The sequence below is a fragment of the Equus quagga genome, chromosome 5 (assembly GCF_021613505.1).
Source record: "Equus quagga isolate Etosha38 chromosome 5, UCLA_HA_Equagga_1.0, whole genome shotgun sequence".
NCBI lineage: Eukaryota > Metazoa > Chordata > Mammalia > Perissodactyla > Equidae > Equus > Equus quagga.
Genome location: NC_060271.1, coordinates 33,242,060 through 33,263,744, shown reverse-complemented (window position 1 = coordinate 33,263,744; position 21,685 = coordinate 33,242,060). Strand labels below are relative to the sequence as shown.

The following is a 21,685-nucleotide window of genomic DNA, read 5'->3' as shown; positions in this document are numbered from 1 at the left end:
GATTATGATCAAGCAAATTTCTGCCACAAGGGTCCCATGAAAAATACAGAAATACTATAATTTCAGTGATGACAAAGAGCATGCATTAAACGCTAATACAGTGAAGGCATTTAGGAGATAGAAATAGATAGGAGATAGAGATAGAAAAAAAAGACCTTCATTTTTGTGAAACACGCACTAAGGAGCTCCTTTTCTCAATCACTAAGCAAAAAAAGAGAAGAGGATAATATTCCAGTCATGATTTTCTGTTACTACAGTGTTTTCTGGCCTTGTCCTTTAAGACCAAGTAGATCTAAAATTACCTCCACATCAATTAACTGTTTCAAGTCATCCAGGTTAGGAAACAAGCTCCACACGTCCATGTCCAAAGTGGCACATATTACCAAAAAATGTACCAAGGCAGTATCAGCTGCTACAAATATGAAGGGGTGCAAGAAATTTAGTTTAATTATATATCCATTTAAAGCCACTGAGTTCTCAATAACTGTGTACCCATTACAATGCTAATATGTAAAAGATCAAATCTGTCTTATCCATATGCAGCTTAAGAGCTACAAAGAACAGACTTTTAAAAGAGGAGACACTATTAGACAGTATGATAAATAATGTGGTCACCTTAGCATAAAACAAGATAACATGACAGTCCGTGCCTGGAGAACTGAGCTCTTGGAAAGTAAAAACTTCTGATAATTACAGCTCTAACTAAAAGTTTATTTAATGGTATCAAAGCTCTAACATTAACATAGAATAGTATATAACACGTTAACACATCTGAGTAATTTGCAAAAGTCAGATTAATATGACAAAACTAAAACGGGAGTTTTAATTAAGATGCTCCATTAGCCTATTATTTGTTTTTGTTTCACAGCGACCTTTGTCAACAGCTGATTGATTTTGATGGAGCGTGCTAACTTCCAGAAGATCAAGACGTGCCTGGTTCATTTTTCTATTTTGAAATAAAACTAGTGATGATTAAAATTCTAAGCGCTAACACCTCCTTGAAATTGGTCTGATATTGGGTATGTAGAGATAACTTATGCTTGAATAACTAATCCAATTATATTTACTAAAGAAGTCCTAGAAACAATGTTTAAACACTATTGAAACTGTTCAAACACTGATCTCACTTTGTCAATGACAAAGGACCCTTAAAAGGAAAATCTTATGGTTACAATTCCATATAATAGAATATCTAACATTATTATGCACTAACTATGCCAGACCCTGCTCTATGCACATTAATGCATTTACAACAGACCTAGGAGGAAAGTTCCAATGTTTTGTACCATTTCAGGATGATGTAACTGAGGCACAGAAAAGGCAAAAAAAAAAAAAAAAAAATCCCAAGGCTGGGATTCAAATCTAAGCATTCTGGTTCCATAGTCCATACTCAACCACAACACTACACTGTATTTGTATAAAGTATTGATTCTGAAGCTGAAGAGCACTTAAATAAATAAAAACTACATCAAGATAAGGGAAACAAAGGCGTCAGGAATTAAAGTTAACACATTAACAGAAATGGCTCTAGGACAACTGATGAAGTAGTTGAGTTTGCCCTCAGAACTCTCACTTCTGTATTCTAACCTACTTTGCCCCACTTAGTGGCATTCCCCCTCCTTCCTTCATAGGCATCAAGTATCTTTAGCATCACTTAAAATAGCAAAAGACTAAATCTCAACCACAATTAATATACCTTAATAGGGGTCCCGTGGCCGAGTAGTTAAGTTCGTAAGCTCCACTTCAGTGGCCCGGGGTTTCGCCGGTTCGGATCCTGGGCACGGACATGGCACTGCTCAACAGGCCATGTTGAGGCAGCATCGCACATGCCACAACTAAAAGGACCCACAACTAAAATTTACAACTATGTACTGGGGGGATCTGGAGAGAAAAAGCAATTTAAAAAAATAGATATATATACACCTTAATAAATAAATGACCAAAAATAGTTTGATATTTCTGGAAGTATTCCTATTTTACCACATGAATAGATCCCTTAAGCTCAAAGAAAAATGTTATAAAAGTAAAATTTAAATATTGTCTAGGAAACTGAGCAACTATTTTAAAAGAAAACAGGGTCTTCCTGGTATCTACAGACAGAATGAGACAGATAAAGCAATATAATAAGATGTTAATTACAGAATCTAGGTGGTAGGTATATGTAAAATTAGAGAAATTCTTACAAAAGTCACATAAATATCATTTCTCTGCTCTAAACCCTCCAATGGCCTTCCATCTCAGAATAAAATCCAAACTCCTGACCATTTCCTACAGGGGCCTACATGAACTTGCCCCTAACTTCTCATGTTGAACTACATGGCCTCCTTTATCTACCTCAAATATGTGTACATGGGACGACCTCAGAGATCTTGCACCTACCACTTTCCTGCCTGAGACACTCTCTCCACAGATATGTAGATATCCCACAACTTAAAACTCCACTTCCTTCATCTCTTTGTTTAAACCTCCCCTTAAAAAAAGACTTCCTTGACCACCCTATGTAAAAAAACAACTCTCTCCAGCTTCTCTGTATCCTGCATTATTTGTCTGTATAGCACTTACTACCATGTGACTTTACATGTTTGATACCATCTTTCTACCCCTGTTAAAATATAGGTTTTGTGAAAACAGGGCTTGTGTTTATTCACTGCTCTGTCCCTGGCTCTTAATACAATGCCTGGTACATAGCAGATATGCCATATGTGTTCACTGAATAAACAAACAAATGAATGAATGCCTTAACCCTACCTATGCATAAGGCCATCCAGGCTTACTAGCAATAATATATCTTGAAGACTTGAGATTCAAACAGCAACTATCTCATAAACCATTTGCATTATAGCTAGCATCTACAGCTTGCACTAGCAGGCACTAATATTCATGAAATTACTCAGCTCCTCCAGCAGAGAATGTGAGAAAAGTACGTAGAAATACACTAAAGAAAGAATACAATGAAGAAAGCAAGTATTGATATTAAAAATAGATGTCTTAGATGTTACATAATTCACTCCACAAGATCTGCCAGTAAAAGTAAAAAATATTTCTTCCTACACTTAAAAGGTACCCATGAAGATAAATTAATATTAAAAGTTTGAGCACTGTCAATTATGTAACTTTACTTTGGTCATGATGAAGTTCAGATCCAAATGTGCAACCCACATCCAATAACCATTCAGTGTCTTTGGAATTCATTTCTATATAACATACTCATGCTCTACCTGTTTGTTTTTAATCCCTATCCTTATTTTCCCTTTGTTTTGATTTCCTTATCTAGTTTTTTCACCTAGTATTTATTCAAGTATTCTTGTAAACCACTTGAATCCTTCCTGGAAGAAGTTTAGCACAGATTCATTAAGTCTAAAGATTACTATTAAAATGATTTCTGTTTCTGCTTAGAATATAGAAAGCTACAAAGAACATGGCATACACTCTAAAAGAAGAAAACACCAGATAATCTAAAACACCATAACTTTTCTAAAGCTCACCAGAGATTGCAAAGTTGCAAGAAAACCAAAGACATGAATTCCAAAACGGGGACAAGGCTCTCCAAAAAAGGACAGAACACAAACAGTAGATCACAAGAGAAAGAGGCAATTATAATACAGTAAGTATAAAGAAAATCGCTAGTGCTTGCTTCAGCAGCACATTTACTAAAGTTGGAACAATACAGAGAAAATTAACATGACCACTATGCAATGACAACACACAAATTTGTGAATCTTCCATATTTTTTAAGAGTGATGGTGTTTAAGGGTACAAAATTGTAATGAGTAGTAAATAAGCCATAGAGATCTAACACACAGTATAATGAATATGCACAATATTGTACCACAATTATGTAATGTGATAAACATCACTACACCAGCAATCATATACAATATATAAATGTATCAAAGTAACACACTGTAACACCTTAAACTTGAGGCCGGCCCAGTGGCGCAGCAGTTAAGTTCGCATGTTCCACCTCTCAGCTGCCGGGGGTTCACTGGTTCAGATCCCAGGTGCGGACATGGCACCGCTTGGCAGCCATGCTGTGGTAGGAGTCCCACATATAAAACAGAGGAAGATGGGCACGGATGTTAGCTCAGGGTCAGGCTTCCTCAGCAAAAAGAGGAGGACTGGCAGTAGTTAGCTGAGGGCTAATCTTCCTCAAAAAAAAAAAAAAACACCTTAAACTTACAAGATGTTACACATCAAATTTATTCAACTTGAAAAAAAAGAAAATCTGCTGAATTTAATAAATGCCTAAAAGCTAAGTGTGGATTAGCATACCAGTTTCCCAACTGGGTGCCCCAGACACAATGGGAGTCTGCACTCACTTGCAAGCTCTTTTCTACAGGCCTCCATAGGGTGTTCATGAGAAAGACTGCGATCATGGCAAAAAACACAGAGTCCCACTCAGTGGTACGAGTGTGTGCAGGAGGTGATCAGCAACTGCTGATCCCATTTCTGGGAGCAGGCACAAAGCCCGACCTGATTCTCCAGATGCGTTTTTTCCAGGAAGCAAAGGTCTTAGGCCACTGGAGAAGGAGCAACAAACCCTTTCTCTCAGAGGACACTGTAAAATGTCTACTGTTGCCAGGATAGAGAGATAAGCAAATCCCTCTATCCCCGTAGAGAGGGGTAGAAAACTGTCTTGGGCCTAGGATCCCACACTGATACACCAAGCAGAAGTCTCCTAATGCTGAGCAAGGGGCAGGAAAACCTTTCCATGAACAACCACAAATGCAAGGCAAACATGGGCTGACACAGAAAGGAGGAGAGAGAACAATGACAAAGCCCCATTTATGCGGCCCAGGTGGACAGGGTCTGCATAAGACTGAGGCTGGGCCAGGATAACTGCCTCCACCAAAATCCTAACACCAAGTAGCAAGCAACAGCATTCTACTACTGGGGGTAACATTAGACACCACTACAAGAATTTGAAGCAGGTGGTGCACTGAAGGTAACGATAACAATAAAATCCCAAACTAGCTCAACTCATGACTAGTTTAACTCAACACTCCACATTAAGGGCCCAACAGAAGAAGGGGCGTGTCCATTTCCAAGCATAAATACTATTTACCTCAGTCTCTACTGTTGTTCTACAGACAAAGCTCAATACTTAATCAAAAATATGAGAAATGCACAAAAAAGAAAACACCTATAGCAAAGAGAAAAAAAATCAATCAATACAAGTAGACTCAGGGATGACTGAGATGCTGGAACTATCTGACACGGATTTTTAAAATTATTATGATTGGGGCCAGCCCAGTGGCGCAGCAGTTAAGTTTGCACATTCCACTTCAGCAGCCCGGGGTTCACCAGTTCAGATCCTGGGTGTGGACCTATGCACTGCTTGGCAGGCGTTGGGGGGGAAAGGAAAAAATAAAATTAAAAAAAAAATCACCCATAGGTCTAAAAAAAAAAAAACAAAAAACATACAACATCAAAACCCAAGCTCTTTTTTATAAGCATTACAGAGAAATAAACTTCAAAACATCCTAAAAACAAGGTATTTACTGAAGAATGCAATCCACTTAAATTAGTTGAAAACGCATACTTAAGAATCTGTCCCCTGGGGCTAAAAATCAAAGTTCTTACTCTTCAATGTCTAAAGAGAAGCTATGAAAATGAATTCATTAGGTACATGAATCACACTGACCTGAGTTCCTCAAGAGTGACCTCAAGGAAAATGAGGACCAGAGTGAAGAGCAAAAACTGCACAAATTCACTCTGCACAAAAGAAAGAATTCCTAAGGCCTTCCTTTCCCAAGCCAAGGAGATTTTTACATGGCTGAGAAGGTTCTGAATAGATCAAACCAAAGGGACTATAAATGGACCTTGACATCAAGGAGCCCTAAGAACTGACTGGGCATTCCCTCATATCTAGAAGAACTTAAAGGTCAGCCCTAAAGAAGCTGTAAGAACTGTTACTCTTCTACTCAATATTCATATGTAAAAATCCCAAAGCCCTGGACATTTTACCCCAAGGATCTCCGCACTATATATGGTCAAGAATCAGAGAACCAAGGCAGTCTCCTTGCCAGGACTTTATAACACAAACAAAATGTTATTTGAGGGTAAGACATGGCCGTAGAAACTGTCCTAAACTGCCCCCACTTAAAAGTAACCACTTTAGCCAAACTGCAGCCTTGGTGATTTACAGTTCTGTTCTACAGATTTTCACAAGAGAAATAAAGTTAATCTCATCACAAATGAATGAAGACCTACCACTTCTATACAAGGTTCAGCTAAAGCAGAAAAACACTAGTGCTGACCCCAAACACTTAAAAATAACAGGTAACGGCCAAGTGGTTCCATATACCTTGGTGATGTTGGAACAAGGATTGACTCAAGTTCACTGCCCGTGTACAATATAAGAGAATATTTGACACCAGACTTCTTTTAACAGAAGAGCACCCCCAATGTGATCCCCCCCAGCCTGGATTAGGTAAGAACCGGTGTCTATGCTCCTGTAGAGCCCTGTGCTTTTCTTTAATACAGCAACTATCACACTGCATTACATTTATCTCTTTAACTATCTGTCTTTCTCCCTCACTATACTGCCAGATCCTAGTATCTCCGGCCTCCAACACAATGCTGGGCATATCACTGAGTGCTCAAAAAAATATGTGCTGGTCGAATGAATAATCTGGAGCTATGCTGTCCAACATGGCACCTACTAGCCATGTGTAGCTATTTAAATACAAATTTAATTAAAATTAAAATTTAAAAATTTAGTTCCTCAATCACACTCACCACATTTCAAGTGCTCATCACCACATATGGCTAGCGGCTGCCACATTCAACAGAGCAGACACAGACTGTTTTCATCATCACAGGAAGTTCTACTGGACACTGAGCATCTGAGGTGTTCCCTGATTCTGGAGGTGCCTGAATAGCCTACTAATTCATACTTTTTCTACCAGGGTTATTATTCTGAGAGAGGAAACGTAGGAAGAAAAATGCTAAAATGTGCACCAATCCCAACAATAAACAATACCAAGGAAAGGAGTTCTTCTGCAAGACTGTCTCTAATATCAACTATACTTCAAACTTTTTTTTCCTTCTTTCTGCTTTTTCTCCCCAAATCCCCCCAGTACATAGTGGTATATTTTAGTTGTGGGTGTTTCTAGTTGCGGCACGTGGAACGCCGCCTCAACGTGGCCTGATGAGTAGTGCCATGTCCACGCCCAGGATCCGAACCAGCGAAACCCTAGGCTGCTGCAGCGGAGTGCGAACTTAACCACTCGGCCATGGGGCCGGTCCCCTCAAACTTTTCTGATAATTCTTTATTGCTAAGGTTTTCTCCCACATAATTCCCTATTGTGCCTAAAAGAAAGCCCTAATAACAAAAGGGCTGCTGCCTATTTTTAAGAAGATGAAAAGTTTATGGAACTATTTCTGCTCTAATCATAGGCTAACAAAATTAAAAGGTCAAAAAGGACTTGGTGTTAATTTAGTCTAATTAATCAAGTTTACAGAAGAGACTGAGCACAGAGAAGTAAAATAACCCAAGAGAGAAGAACAGACCAAGCAGGTAAGGGAAAAGAAAAACAGCTGCACAGAAAACCAGGAAAGTTTTACGTTTTTCACAGAATTATGGCATATTATTTAAAATATCAAAATAGTCTACATTTAAAAGGGAATGATAAGCACCAGGAAAAGGTCAAGAAACTCTCCAAAGTTAGACACCAAAACTTTGTCTTGTGTAAAGACGCTAAGTTTTTCCTTACAAACCCTAATACGTTACTTAAATGCTTCATCGGCAGTTTACTCTTTCTTTCCATAACATAATCACATACGTTATTCCCATAGTCAGGATCTATTTATTTCTACTAGTAAGAATAGATTTCAATTAAGCCACAAATATAGGTAACTAAAACTGAAAGCAGAAATATTTACTAATTGTTTTCAATGGAAATATAATTCCAATGACAAGGTTAGAACATAAACATTGAAAGGAAACTACAGGGAGAAAAATAATTCGCTTCTCTAATAAAAATGAAATCACTCCTGCTATCCTGAAAATGTTTACTTGAATGAAAACCAATGGAGGAGTGTTCCTACTTCTTAAGAGATTTTCATCTTCATGACTTATAAATCAAAATATAGAATGAAAAGGACAGTTTTAAGTCCTTATTACTTCACCACGAGCAAAAGCAGATTCAACCCTAAGATACTATTAAAACACAGAAAGACTGACAAATATATTGCTTTGACATAACACTTGCAGAGCTTGAGGTGTCCTCAGCCTCAAATTCTTAGGTAAATGATGAATTTTGTTTTTCAAAGGGCAGAAATCCCTCCTTTAAGATTTTATATAACTAGTTTCTTCTATCTAAAGATACAAGAAAGCTTTTAAATCTGCTCCACTAGGAAAACAAAAATACCAAATCCAGAGCTGAATCTTCTTTCAATGAACTATGTCAAATGATATAAGAACTTTTATGATAATACAAAAAGGGAAAGGAAACAAATTAACGGTAGCACCATAAAAATATTTCCTTTTCCTGTATATATTTTTATCTTCCATCATGTTTATTTCTATAATTCATTCCAATACTCCTATCTACTCAGCCATATTAAATAATGGAAAACTCTATTTCAAAAATATTAACATAAAAATTCAAACGGCCAGCCCTGTGGCTGAGTGGTTGGGTTCGCGCTCCACTTTGGTGGCCCAGGGTTTCACCAGTTCAGATCCTGGGCGCGGACATGGCACCGCTCATCAGGCCATGTTGAGGCAGTGTCCCACATGCCACAACTAAAATATACAAGTATGTATTGGGGGTATTTGGGGAGAAAAAGCAGAAAAAAAATTTTTTGAATTTAAAAAAAGGGAAGATTGGCAACAGTTGTTAGCTCAGGTGCCATCTTTAAAAAAAAAAAAGATTCGATTCACTCTACGTTCATTTCCACAGTTTTTTGAGTTCATTACTAGGGATTTTACCATCCTTTGACACATCTAACAAAGATTTTACTGGTGAATTACTGAATACCTTAAAGTTGAATATAATATACTACTAAAATATAATTCTGTTATTTGGGTTATGACTCAATCATACTGCCGAAAATTCTTTTACATGTGGGTGTGTGGGCTGCTACAAGAATTTAGCCCAGACTACATCTTAAGAAACCTACTTCATTCACTATCTTCCTTTTCAACAGCTAGCAAATATGTAACAAGACTTCTTTTGTTTCAGTTTTAATGAATTGCTGTTTAACTGTCTCATGCAAGTATCTCTGTGTTCGAAAAGATGAAAGCAAATTTAGAAAGAGGCCGTTTATCTTAACAGGTATAGTTGTCACCCTCTCTTAAAGCTCCAGAGCGTATACAGTGGAGCAAAGAACCAGGTAAATAATAAGTACTGAAAGAACTGAATTTTAAAATACTATAAATTACCATTGACTAAGCACACACCACAAGTCCATCACTGTGCTGGGCATATCCTCATAAAAACTCCCTGTGGCAGAGGCTGCTAGTTGCCCCACAATTTCTGTTTCTCCTGTCTTTCCTCAATAAAAGTAAAAGTAGTATATGAATCTTCTGGCAAGTGCCCTTGAAGAGAAGAAGTGGCTCTTTGTCCTCTCCCTTCTCCTTCTTGCTAACTGGAATGCAAACTTATAGGCTAGAGCTGGAGGAGTCCTCTTGGATCACAAGGTGCACTTGACCAACAGAGGGCATGCTCAAAAGACAGAACCTTGCACCCCTGACACCTCTGTGTGCCACAATGCTCAGGATCTGGTAACATACTAGTTAATGGAAGAATTCAGATTAAAATCAAGGGGTCTCTCCATTATACACTAAATAATATGTTAACACATTCACTTCTGTAGCACTCATTTTTTTAAAACAGTAGGCAGGCTTATGGTAATCCTAATAATACTCAATCATAACAATACGGTCAGGACTATACCTTACTCATTTGCACAGGGCTTGCACAAAGCCCTACGTGCAATAAACTCTGCTGAATTAAGAAAGTTCACTTCAGGGGCTGGCCCCGTGGCCAAGCGGTTAAGTTCGCACACACTGCTTCGGCAGCCCGGGGTTTCGCCAGTTTGAATCCCGGGCGTGGACATGGCACCACTCATCAAACCACGCTGAGGCAGCATCCCACATGCCACAACTAGAAGGACCCACAACTAAAAATACACAACTATGTACCGGGGGACTTTGGGAGAAAAGGAAAAATTAAAAAACAGAAAGTTCACTTCATAACGGGAAAGAAAACAGATAAAGGCTGTTGGTGCCTATTAGTTTGTCAATTTGACTAATTAGATACTGGTAATAAAATATTCCAAGTCCTAAGAGGATGTTAGGTACAAAAGGCCTGGTTTGCACTTCAACTTTACCAGGTCCCAGAACCAACCTATTTCAAAAGGAAAGAACACCTTCCTCCAGTCATGTGCCAAACCCTATTTTAGTATTAATCTAGAAAAGAAACTTAAAGGACATTTTTACTGAGAAGTAAAGGAATCATTCATTTCTTCGTCACTGTAACTCAAGAATCTTAACAAGCAATAGACTCCAAATCCAACAACAAGCATCATGCTGGTACTCAGAGCTCTCAGAAAAAGCACTGTCCAAATAATTACGCACACACTAATTTAACGTCCCTTATATAAGATGCATGACCTAATTAACTCACAATTGACTATGCCAGTTTTCTAGGCCAGGAGTCTCAACTTTAGTTGCACATCTAAAATCCTAACTTTGACATCTGATTCAGAAGATGTCTGTATATTTTTTTAATTGCAAAACCAATTCCATTAAGCAGCCAAAACTGAGTACTATCCTAGTCTTACCACATTCTTAAACTTATGCTAATTAAGGGTAGCATTTTCTTCAATTTAAAAAAGTAAAAGATTATTTACTTGGATCTCTCAAGTCTAATGAAAATGTTAACTAACTTTGTTCAATGACTAAATGTAACGTTTCTCACACTGTTAAAACACACTCTCTCAATCTGTTTTAGACTGGCTTCTCTCAGAAGTGTATCACAATGTGTCTCTGTGAGGAAAGTATAATGTTCTCTAGACATCTATGGGTAACAAACACAACGACAAAATAGTTATCAAACTGATTTTCCAATTGCAAATATGGAAACAAACTAAAATAACAGCAGAGGAGAAACAATAAAATGTTCTTCCTTTCACTAAAATTCAAGGTCCTGATAGTCTAGGCAGAATTATTTATGCAGCAGGTTATAAAAAGATAAAAATAACAGACAGTAGTTTTTAGCAATGGATGACATGAAGACTACCATTTGAAAATGAGAAAAATTTACAAACTGCACAAAATAGGATCTGAGAAAAGCAGCCATATTCAGGGTTAGGCCTGAAAGATGGTTAATTACTTCCTTGTTTTATGAAACCTTTGATGCTTCACTTAAGCTCTTCAGCTAAAGAACTAAGGAAAAAAGTTGTAGCATCACTAAAACAAAAACCAAACAACACTTTAAAATCATCCAGGGTAAAAATAAGATACTTTAAAGTACAATCACCTGCCCATCAATTTGAGAATGGTTTAGTAGATGTGTTATTCCATATTATAGAATACACATTTTTTTAAATGAGGAATAGCTGTATTATAATCATTACTGCTTACAATGATTAAGGTAAATATTATGTGCCAAATGTGCACTTTACCTGTTAACACTGACTCTCAAATAGTCCTAGGAACAATTACTCCCATTTTCCAAGAGAAAATCAAAGTACAAAGCAGCAAAGTAGTCTGCCCAAGATGACACTATGTAAGTGGAAAGGTGAGACTCATCCCCAACAGTCCACTTTGACAGCAGGGATCTTAACCGCGTACCAAATTGCTGCTTTTTCTGTATAAGGTTATAGAAGGATGTCTATGACACACAAGGAAAAAGGACAGCTGCAAAACAGCGTGTGTTTGAATAGTACAATCCCATTTCTACTTAAGAAAAAACATTCCTTTCTGTATGCACAGTTGTAAGTTTGGTTTCTTTTTTTTAATACCAAAAGAAAAAAAAGATTAAGATTATGCTTACCAAGATGCTACAGTGCACTTTCTATTTTGTATGTTCCTGTGTTGTCTATATTTCTTACAGTAAATACAAGGTTTCAAAACAATATTTATCTTTAAAAGCTACGACGTAATGACATAAACTTTTAAGACAATGCAATATGCAGACTCTAGATTACTTTCCTATGAATATTTCCAATATTTACTATCAGTATACAACAACAACAAATGTCAGGAATAAAGACACACTTTAAAGAAAATTACCATATCATCAGTGATTTGCTAATTGTCATCATAGATAAAGAAGATAAGTTTTGCCCTCAAGGAGTTCACAGTTATTAACAGAAGATCAGGGAAATGCATGACTCACATCTGGTAGTCTGCCCTAATAATTCCAAAATCCTTTAATTCCACCTATATTTGTGCATCAGACACTTGTTAGGAACTAAGACAATCAGTACACACGAGGCACAAAGTCAGTCAACCAGATTCTTTCCAACGAGCTCCATTTCAACAAGTATGAATCTTACTAAATTTGCATACTCTATTCCAAAGGACTAAATTCTATTCAATTTAGGAGTGAAGTCAGGCATTCACTAGCTACCACCTGAAATATACTCAAAGCTTTTCTTATCAGTAGCTCCATCTACATATATTTTTAAAAGGCTCCCTTCTTTTGCAATAAAATTTTAAATTGATTAAGTTTGCTGAAAACAGGAAACATGAAAAACTTATTCAGCTAACAAGAAAGGGAAAAAAAGACTAAGTTAGCTATATAATTCAATATTTAAATATATTATTTCCTTAGCCAAATAGGAAAATTGTGGTTTAAGAAAAAAATGCTGGCTTCATTTTATAACTAATGCCATTCTATTTATTTCTCCCCCTTTGTTATGAAAAGGATTTAAAGTGGCTAATTAGAACACGTTTAATAAAGCAAAATAATATAAAGTAAAAGGTAAGACAGAAGAAAAATTCTAAATGGAACCACGAACCAAACCATTTAAAACCCACACAATAGCTAACATTTAATGTTCATAACCTTTGGTCTATTTTTAACATATTTCTCTTCATCTTTTAATCTACTTCTATAATTTATCCCCAGAAACACCTATTCAAATACAAAAAGTATTTGTATAAAGAATGTTTAGTGCAGCATCATTCATAATAGAAGAAAATGGAAATAACCAATAGATTAGAAGGAACTGATTAAAAGTTAGTTAAGGAGTGTTTCGAGTGAGCTTGGAAATGTTTGCTGCCACTGTCATGGTTTGTCCGCTAAACTAAGTTGTCGTTGTGTCCCAGAATATGGGCATGGGCAAGAAGGGCGACCTGCCTCGGCCCACACTCAGGAACAAATTCAAGTAGTTGAATTCGTAGTTCCAAAGAATGACCACAACCTCTTCATTAGAAGGTAAACAGAATTTGGTGATTATGGGTAGGAAGACCCCGTTCTCCATTCCTGAAAAGATTCGACCTTTAAAGGACAGAAATAATTTAGTTCTCAGTAGAGAACTCAAGTAACGTCCACAAGGAGCTCATTTTCTTCCCAAAAGTTTGGATGATGCCCTAACACTTACTGCACAACCAGAATTAACAAATAAAATGGACATGGTTTGGATAGTGGGAGGCAGTTCTGTTTATAAGGAAGCAAGGAACAAGCCAGGCCATCTTAGACTATTTAGGACAAGTATCATGCAGGAATTTGAAAGTGAGACATTTTTTCCAGAAACTGATTTGGAGAAAAACTTCTCCGAGAATATCCAGGTGTTCTTTCTGATGTCCAGGAGGAGAAAGGCCTTAAGTACAAATTTGAAGTATATGAAAAGAATGATTAATGTGAAGGTGTTTTCTGATTATTTTGTTCTCCCCTTCCCTCCAAAAAATTATATATTGTAACATTAGAAAAAAAGATTTAGTGACTTTAAATCTATTGATAATTCTTTCTAAACAATGTGTTTTTATCCCCCACTAATCTTAACCAGCCATATCGGATACCACTGGTGAAACATTTCTTGCTATACAGTTGAATGGCCATCAACGGTCAGGATTAAGTCCCTAACTCCCTGGCACTTGCCTAGGGCAGCATATCTACCAAGACAGCCCAAGAGAGTCCAGGAAAATCCAGGAGAGTCTCCTGGCAGCATGAATTGAAAGCGTGGCCTGTAGAGATAGGAGCCAGACAGATGAGTCCAAAGGTCAGAAACGGGTTAGAAACAGAAGAGCTATAACTCAGATATTAAAAGAAAATTAGATCAAAATAGGGACTATGAATTACTCTATGCATATCGCATTTCTGAAAAAAGTTCTGTTCACCAGACAGGGAATCAGTCAGTTGACAACTCCAGTATATTCCGTAGGGATAGTAAAGAGGCAGGTAGGAGATTACCTTTTTGATGGTTAAGAGAGAAGGTCTGAGACCTTTAAAAACTGTTTCTGGGCCAGCCCGGTGACAGTGGTTAAGTTCCCACGTTTGGCTTCAGCAGCCCAGGGTCTGCCGGTTCAGATAACAGGTACGGACCTAAGCATTGCTTGTCAAGCCAGGCTGTGGCAGGCATCCCACATACAAAGTAGAGGAAGATGGGTACAGATGTTAGCTCAGGGCCAATCTTCTTCAGCAAAAAGAGGAGGATTGGCAGTAGATATTAGCTCAGGCTAATCTTTCTCAAAAAAAAAAAATGCGACTCATTACAAAAAGGAGTAATCTACTAACAAGCATATAGCTAAAATTAAAACTTCAAAGAGGTAATGAACTGAGAATGGATATTGAGAAAACAAAATTACTAAGTTAGAAACTAAACTTCAAAGAATTAAAAAAAGGAAAATGAAAACGTTTTACCCATGATGTTAGCAAAGATTTAAATTATTAGGCATCCAAAGAAACAGCAGTTTCTGCCCTGTAAACTGGAATAACTTTTTAGAGTGTAAGTTAGCAAAATCAATTAAAATTCAAAATATTCTGGGTTTGGACTCAGAAGTTTCACTTCTAGAAATTAATTCTGAACAGAGACATGGACTCAAGAATACTTGTTGAACCATTTTTTTAAAACTTGGAAACAGGGAAACAGAAGAAAAAATAAACAAGCAGGACTTCATCAGGTGAAAGAGCTTCCACAAGGCAAGGGAAACCAGGATCAAAACGAAAAGACAACCCACCAACTGGGAGAAAATATTTGCAAATCATATATCCAACAAGGGATCAATCACCATAATATGTAAAGAACTCACACAACTGAACAACAAAAAAACAAACATGGCCAGAGGTCATGAACAGATATTTTTCCAAAGATATACAGATGGCCAATAGGCACATGAAAAACTGTTAAACATCACTAATTATCAGGGAAATGCAATTCACTTAGATATCACCTTACACCCATTAGAATGGCTATAATCACCAAAATAAAAAATAACAAATGTTGGAGAGGGTGTGGAGAAAAGAGGATCTTCATACACCACTGGTGGGAATGCAAAGTGGTGCAGCCACTAGGGAAAACAGTATGGAGATTCCTCAAAAAATTAAAAACAGAAATACCATATGACCCAGCTATCCCACTACTGGGGGGATAAACAAATAACCTGAAAGTAACAATTCAAAGAGATTTATGCACCTCTATGTTCACTGCAGCATTATTCACAATAGCCAAGACATGGAAGCAACCCAAGTGCCCATCAACTGATGAGTAGATAAAGAAGATGTGGTGTATACAGACACAATGGAATACTACTCAGCCATAAAAAAAGACAAAATTGTCCCATTTGCAACAACATGGATGGACCTAGAGGGTATTACATTAAGCAAAATAAGCCACACTGAGAAAGACAAACACAGTATGATTTCACTCATATGTGGAAGATGATCAAACACACAGACAAAGAGAACAATTTAGTGGTTACCAAGGGGAAGGGGTTTGGGGGGTGGGCACATGGGATGAAGGGGGGCACTTACATGGTGACTGACAAATAATAATGTACACTAAAATTTCACAATGTTATAAACTATTATGATGTCAATTAAAAAAAACATGAGAGACCGGCCCTGTGGCTGAGTGGTTGAGTTCTCGCACTCCGCTTCAGCAGCCCAGGGTTTCCTGGTTCAGATCCTGGGCATGAACACGGCACCACTCATCAAGCCATGCTGAGGCATCCACATGCCACAACTAGAAGGACCCACAACTAAAAATAAAAAACTATGTACCGGAGGACTTTGGAAAGAAAAAGGAAAAATAAAAAAATCTTTAAAAAAAAAAAACATGGAAACAGCCCAAATGTCACTCAATAAAGAAACAACTAAGCAATGCCTATAAAATTTAACATTCTGCAATAGTTAAAAAGAATGAAGTACTGACAGAAAAATACCTTAAATTGCTAAGTGAAAGAAACATACTGTGGGGGCCAGCCCAGTGGTGCAGCAGTTAAGTTCGCATGTTCCCCTTCAGCGGCCTGGGGTTCACTGGTTGGGATCCTGGGTGCAGACATGGCACCGCCTGGCAAGCCATGCTGTGGTAGGCATCCCACATATAAGTAGAGGAAGTTGGGCACAGATGTGAGCTCAGGGCCAGTCTTCCTCAGCAAAAAGAGAAGGATTGGCAGCAGATGTTAGCTCAAGGCTAATCTTCCCCCCATCCAAAACAAAGAAGCATATTGTGTATAATACTCAAAATTTTTAATAGGTATTAATATAAGAAAAAATAAGTTAAGGGACATTCATACTAAGGAAGTCTAGTCCTTTCAAAAAATTTGGAGAGAGATGTATTACTGACACACAAAACTATTCCAAGGTATTAAGGGAAAAAAACACTATAAAACAGCATATATCCTGTGACCCAATTTTAGTTAAAACAGGCATATAAAATAATCTAGAGAAAGATATCAAATGGTTAACGGAGGAGAAATGAAACTACAAGGAATGTCACTTACTAATGTATTTCTGTAATGTACAATAAGACACCTATTGCTTTTTTAGCATAAAATAAATAAAACTGATTATACCAAACATTTACTAAACATACAAAATATTTTTAAGATAGCAACTAAACAACAAAATGAAGCAAGTTCTTGTTTGAGAGATGGTTCTGGTATTCCAGAGCTCCAAATGTCTATGAGCTATCTTTTGGAGATAATACCCCTCCTCACAATAATTATAGTATCTGCTTCAATCATTTTTATAAATGAAATAGCATAAGACACTCAAGAAACAAAAGCACCTTGGTATACTGGGTTACTTGGTATACTTGATAGACAAATTTTAAAACGAAACTGAGATTCATTTGGGCCTAATCAGTATAAAGCAAAATATCTTGTCTCAGGGCACGAATTTTGATGAAATAAAACAGGTTAAAATAAACAAACCATTAGAAGACAAAGAGTGGGTTGCAGCTTTTCAAAATATCTATCAAGGGGTATTTGTATTAGACCAGGCTTCTTTCTCACAATCCTTTTATTTCCTGTGCCTTGAAATATAGGATTCTCAAACTGCAAATCTTGGGTACAGCTATCAACACAGGAGAACACTAAAGGAGCTTAAACAAGTACTGATAAGCATTGTAATCTGTTAAATAGTTTAAGTCTTCAGAAAATGATTTTTGGTTTTTTTTTTTAAACATTTTTTTTTTAGGAAGATCGGCCCTGAGCTAACATCTGCCACCAATCCTCCTCTTTTTGCTGAGGAAGATTGGCCCTGAGCTAACATCCATGCCCATCTTCCTCTACTTTATATGTGGGACACCTGCCACAGTGTAGCTTGAGAAGCAATGAGTAGGTCCGAACACAGGATCTGAACTAGCGAACACTGGGCCGCCAAAGCAGAGCATGCAAACTTAACTGCTGCGCCACCAGGCCAGCCCCTGATTTTTGTTTTCTATTGGCTACACTAATAATAGCATTATTTTTTGAGTACCAACTATGTGCCAGATAGTACAATTGGTATTTTGTAGAGAGGATCTCATTTAATCTAGAGAACAACTTGTGAGGTATCATCAGCCCCCTCTTACAGATAAGGAAAGAAGGGGGCTCAAAAACATTAGATTAGGGCCAGCGCAGCGGCATACTGGTTAAGTTCCCACACGCTGCTTCAGGAGCCTGGGGTTCACTGGTTCAGATCCTGGGCATGGACCAACACACCGCTCATCAAGCCATGCCGTGGTGGTGTCTCACATAGAAGAACTAGAAGGACTTGCAACTAGGATATACAACTATGTACTGGGGCTTTGGGGAAGAAAAAAAAGAAGAGGAAGATTGGTAACAGATGTTAGCTCAGGCCCAATCTTCCTCACCAAAAAAAAATAGATTAAGAGACCTGCCAAAGATCACATGATTACAAGTGACAGAACCAGAACCTAGGTTTATTCAGCTCTCAAGTTGTGCTCTTTCTTTTAAGTATTCCTGACCAACATCTGTTAAAGTATCCAGTAAGTATTTTATGCCTCATATTTTATCAAATTTAATTCGTCTGAAACAAAATTATAAATATGTATTGTGATGTCACTTGAGGGAAATATAAATGTTCAAGTTTGAATGATAAGGTCTTACTGAAATGATTCAATTATTTGGTTTTCAGTACTATAGCTAAAATCTGATTACATGCAGGTCTCTATGTCAAAACCTAGCCAGTGTCACAAAATTCTGAAAGTATATGAAAGGCAAACATAAGGTTTTAACAGTTACATACACAAATCAGAAAGGTGATTTTATCTTTAAAATAATACATTAAAATAATCTATTAGATGAGGATGACAGGTGTCATCCAGTGTCTTGAATATGAGGAAAATTCATAGTCACAAGGAGTTTTTCACTTGAACAAGAAAGTCCAGAAACTATTACTACTATCAACGCAATAATGATAATGCAAAAATAAACCTCAGTTCTTCTAAAGCTAGTAAATTCCCAAGAGAGATGGTTATTTTTAGAAATTTTACCATTTCCACTTTACAATATCTATTTGTGAGAACATGATACAGGTCCAAAATCATAAGTGAAATATATTTGGAAAAATTGGGCATGAGAAATTCCACAAAACCTAGATAGTATGCAAATATATAAAAAGCTGATCATATTGCAAACTTAACATGATTTATCTTTTTTTCTTGTTTTTACTGTTGCCAATCTTTTTTTTTTTTTTTTCTGCTTTATCTCCCCAAACCCCCCCGTACACAGTTGTATATCCTAGTTGCAGGTCCTTCTAGTTGTGGGATGTGGGACACCGCCTCAACGTGGTATGACGAGCGGTGCCATGTCCGCGCCCAGGATCTGAACCCTGGGCCACCGCAGCGGAGTGCGCAAACTCAACCACTCAGCCACAGAGCTGGCCCCAACATGATTTATCTTAACAGAAATGATTTCTACTTCTATTAGCAATACTTTCCTTTAAAAAATTATTCCAAGAGGGGGCTGGCCCCGTGGCCGAGTGGTTAAGTTCACGCACTCCGCTGCAGGCGGCCCAGTGTTTCGTTGGTTCGAATCCTGGGTGCGGACATGGCACTGCTCATCAGACCACGCTGAGGCAGCGTCCCACATGCCACAACTAGAAGAACCCACAACGAAGAATACACAACTATGTACCGGGGGGCTTTGGGGAGAAAAAGGAAAAAATAAAATCTTTAAAAAAAAAAAAAATTATTCCAAGAGAAAATAAAGGCACAAATACAGTAATGTGTCCTTGATGTCATGCCCCACCCACAAAACCTGAAGACAACATTCAATTCAGGCCTGTTACCCAACTGCAAGGAATCCATCTGCCAACCAACTCCACTGATTCACCTCATCCCTCATTCATAAATATGAATGGAAACTACCAAGGGACAGATGCTAAGAAAGTAAAGAACCAAAATGAAAACAGAACCAACACTGACAGAGGGAGAGGGTGCAGGGAACAGAAAAAGATTTTTAAAAACTTCTAATTAGCACCTCTGGAAGGATTCAAGTCATAAAATAAGATACAATTGCTACCCCCCCCTCCCCCGCAAAAAGACCAAAAAGGAGGGAAAACAAAAGTTCTTGGATGTTAAAAAAATAATTGCCAGATTTTTATTTTTTTTATTTACATACCCTTCAATCCAGCAATTCTATAGGACTCTATCCTATTAAAATACTCACACATATATACAAGGATATGCACTACAGATTTTAATACCAAAAAAAAGAACCCTAGAAACTATACAAATATCCATCAATAGCAGGAGTTAAATAAATGATGCTAAAACTAGACTACAGAATAGTCTACATTATATGTATCAACATGACAAAGATTTACATGAAAAAGCAGTCAGTAAGCATGTGCAGTATAATCCTACTTATACTCTTTCTAAAATCATACATATAGGGACTGGCCCACTGGCATAGTGGTTAAGTTTGCGCACTCTGTCTCAGCAGCCCAGGGATCACAAGTTTGGATGCCAGGTGCAGACCTACACACTGCTCAAGCCATGCTGTGGCAGTGTACCACATACAAACTAGAAGACTGACACAGATGTTAGCTGAGGGACAATCTTCCTCAAGCAAAAAGAGGAAGACTGGCAACGGATGTTAGCTCAAGGCCAATCTTTCTCACCATAAAAAAAAGAAAACCATATAATAACAATAATAGTAATAACTATTACTATATTACTATATAAACTTATAAAGTGCCATGTACTATTTTAAGCATATTATTTGTATTGACTCATTTAATCCTCACAATAGCCTAAGGCACCAGAGTTTATAATTACCCCTTTCTACATATGAGGACACTGGGGCACAAAAACGTTACATCACTTTCCCAAGGTACACAGCCACTAAACCATGAGAGCCAGGACTATGATCTACGGAACTCTAAATCCCCCAAGATCACACTTCACATTTCCAGTAGCTGGGATACAAACCAGAGACCAGCTCCAAAGTCCATCCTCGGAAAACCTCCATCGCTCTCCTTCTCCCTCCGTACCCGTCTTCCCCTTTCTGTCTCTCTAGCAACTTGTAAATGCATACAAAAAGATCTGTTAAGAATGGACATGCTCAACTGTCAGCTGTGATAGCCTCTAGTGATGGGACTGGAAGTGAAGAGGGCTTTTCATATTTAAATATGTAATATAGAGGTATAAGTTTATACAGATAGCACAAAATTGTGAATCTGTATTCTTTATGATACATGTATTCTGCTAAGTTTTGAACCTAAACTAAGACGTCAATAAATACATGGGTCTAGGATATAAACAGATAATTTTCAAAATGGGAAATAAAAACTAATAAACATGGGGGGGACTACATCTTATAAGTAATGCAAATTAAAATTGTATATGATTTTCACCTACCAAATTAACAAAATTGAAAAACTAGAATATTTAATGCCGGTAAGGGGCCGGCCCCATAGCTCAGTGATTAGGTTTGCGCACTCCGCTTCAGTAGGCCAGGGTTTGGCCGGTTCAGATCCTGGGCATGGACATGGCACCACTCGTCAGGCCATGTTGAGGCGGCATCCCACATGCCACAACTAGAAGGACCCACAACTAAAAATATACAGCTGTGTACTGGGGGGCTTTGGGGAGAAGAAAAAATAGAATCTTTATATATGTATGTATAGCAATATGCATCTATGATACTAATGTTCACACCGGCTGATCCAGTAGTTTTTACTTTATTAAGGAAGTATATGACATATTAAAAAACATTATACGCAAAGATATTAGTCTGAGCATCTTTTTTTTAAGATTTTACTTTTCCTCCCCAAAG

At 37.5% G+C, this 21,685-nt stretch overlaps 1 protein-coding gene, 1 non-coding gene and 1 pseudogene across 16 annotated transcripts in view; 2 read left to right on the top strand and 1 right to left on the bottom strand.

Moving 5' to 3' along the window:
* The window catches only part of EIF4G3 (eukaryotic translation initiation factor 4 gamma 3), a 314,955-nt gene that overhangs the window by 266,981 nt on the left and 26,289 nt on the right, over window positions 1–21,685 (bottom strand). The window lies entirely within an intron of this gene.
* On the top strand, window positions 3,627–3,733 carry LOC124240516 (U6 spliceosomal RNA). The gene has a single exon (XR_006888906.1). It is a non-coding gene; the product is annotated as a U6 spliceosomal RNA (small nuclear RNA).
* On the top strand, window positions 13,247–13,819 carry LOC124239267 (dihydrofolate reductase-like; annotated as a pseudogene).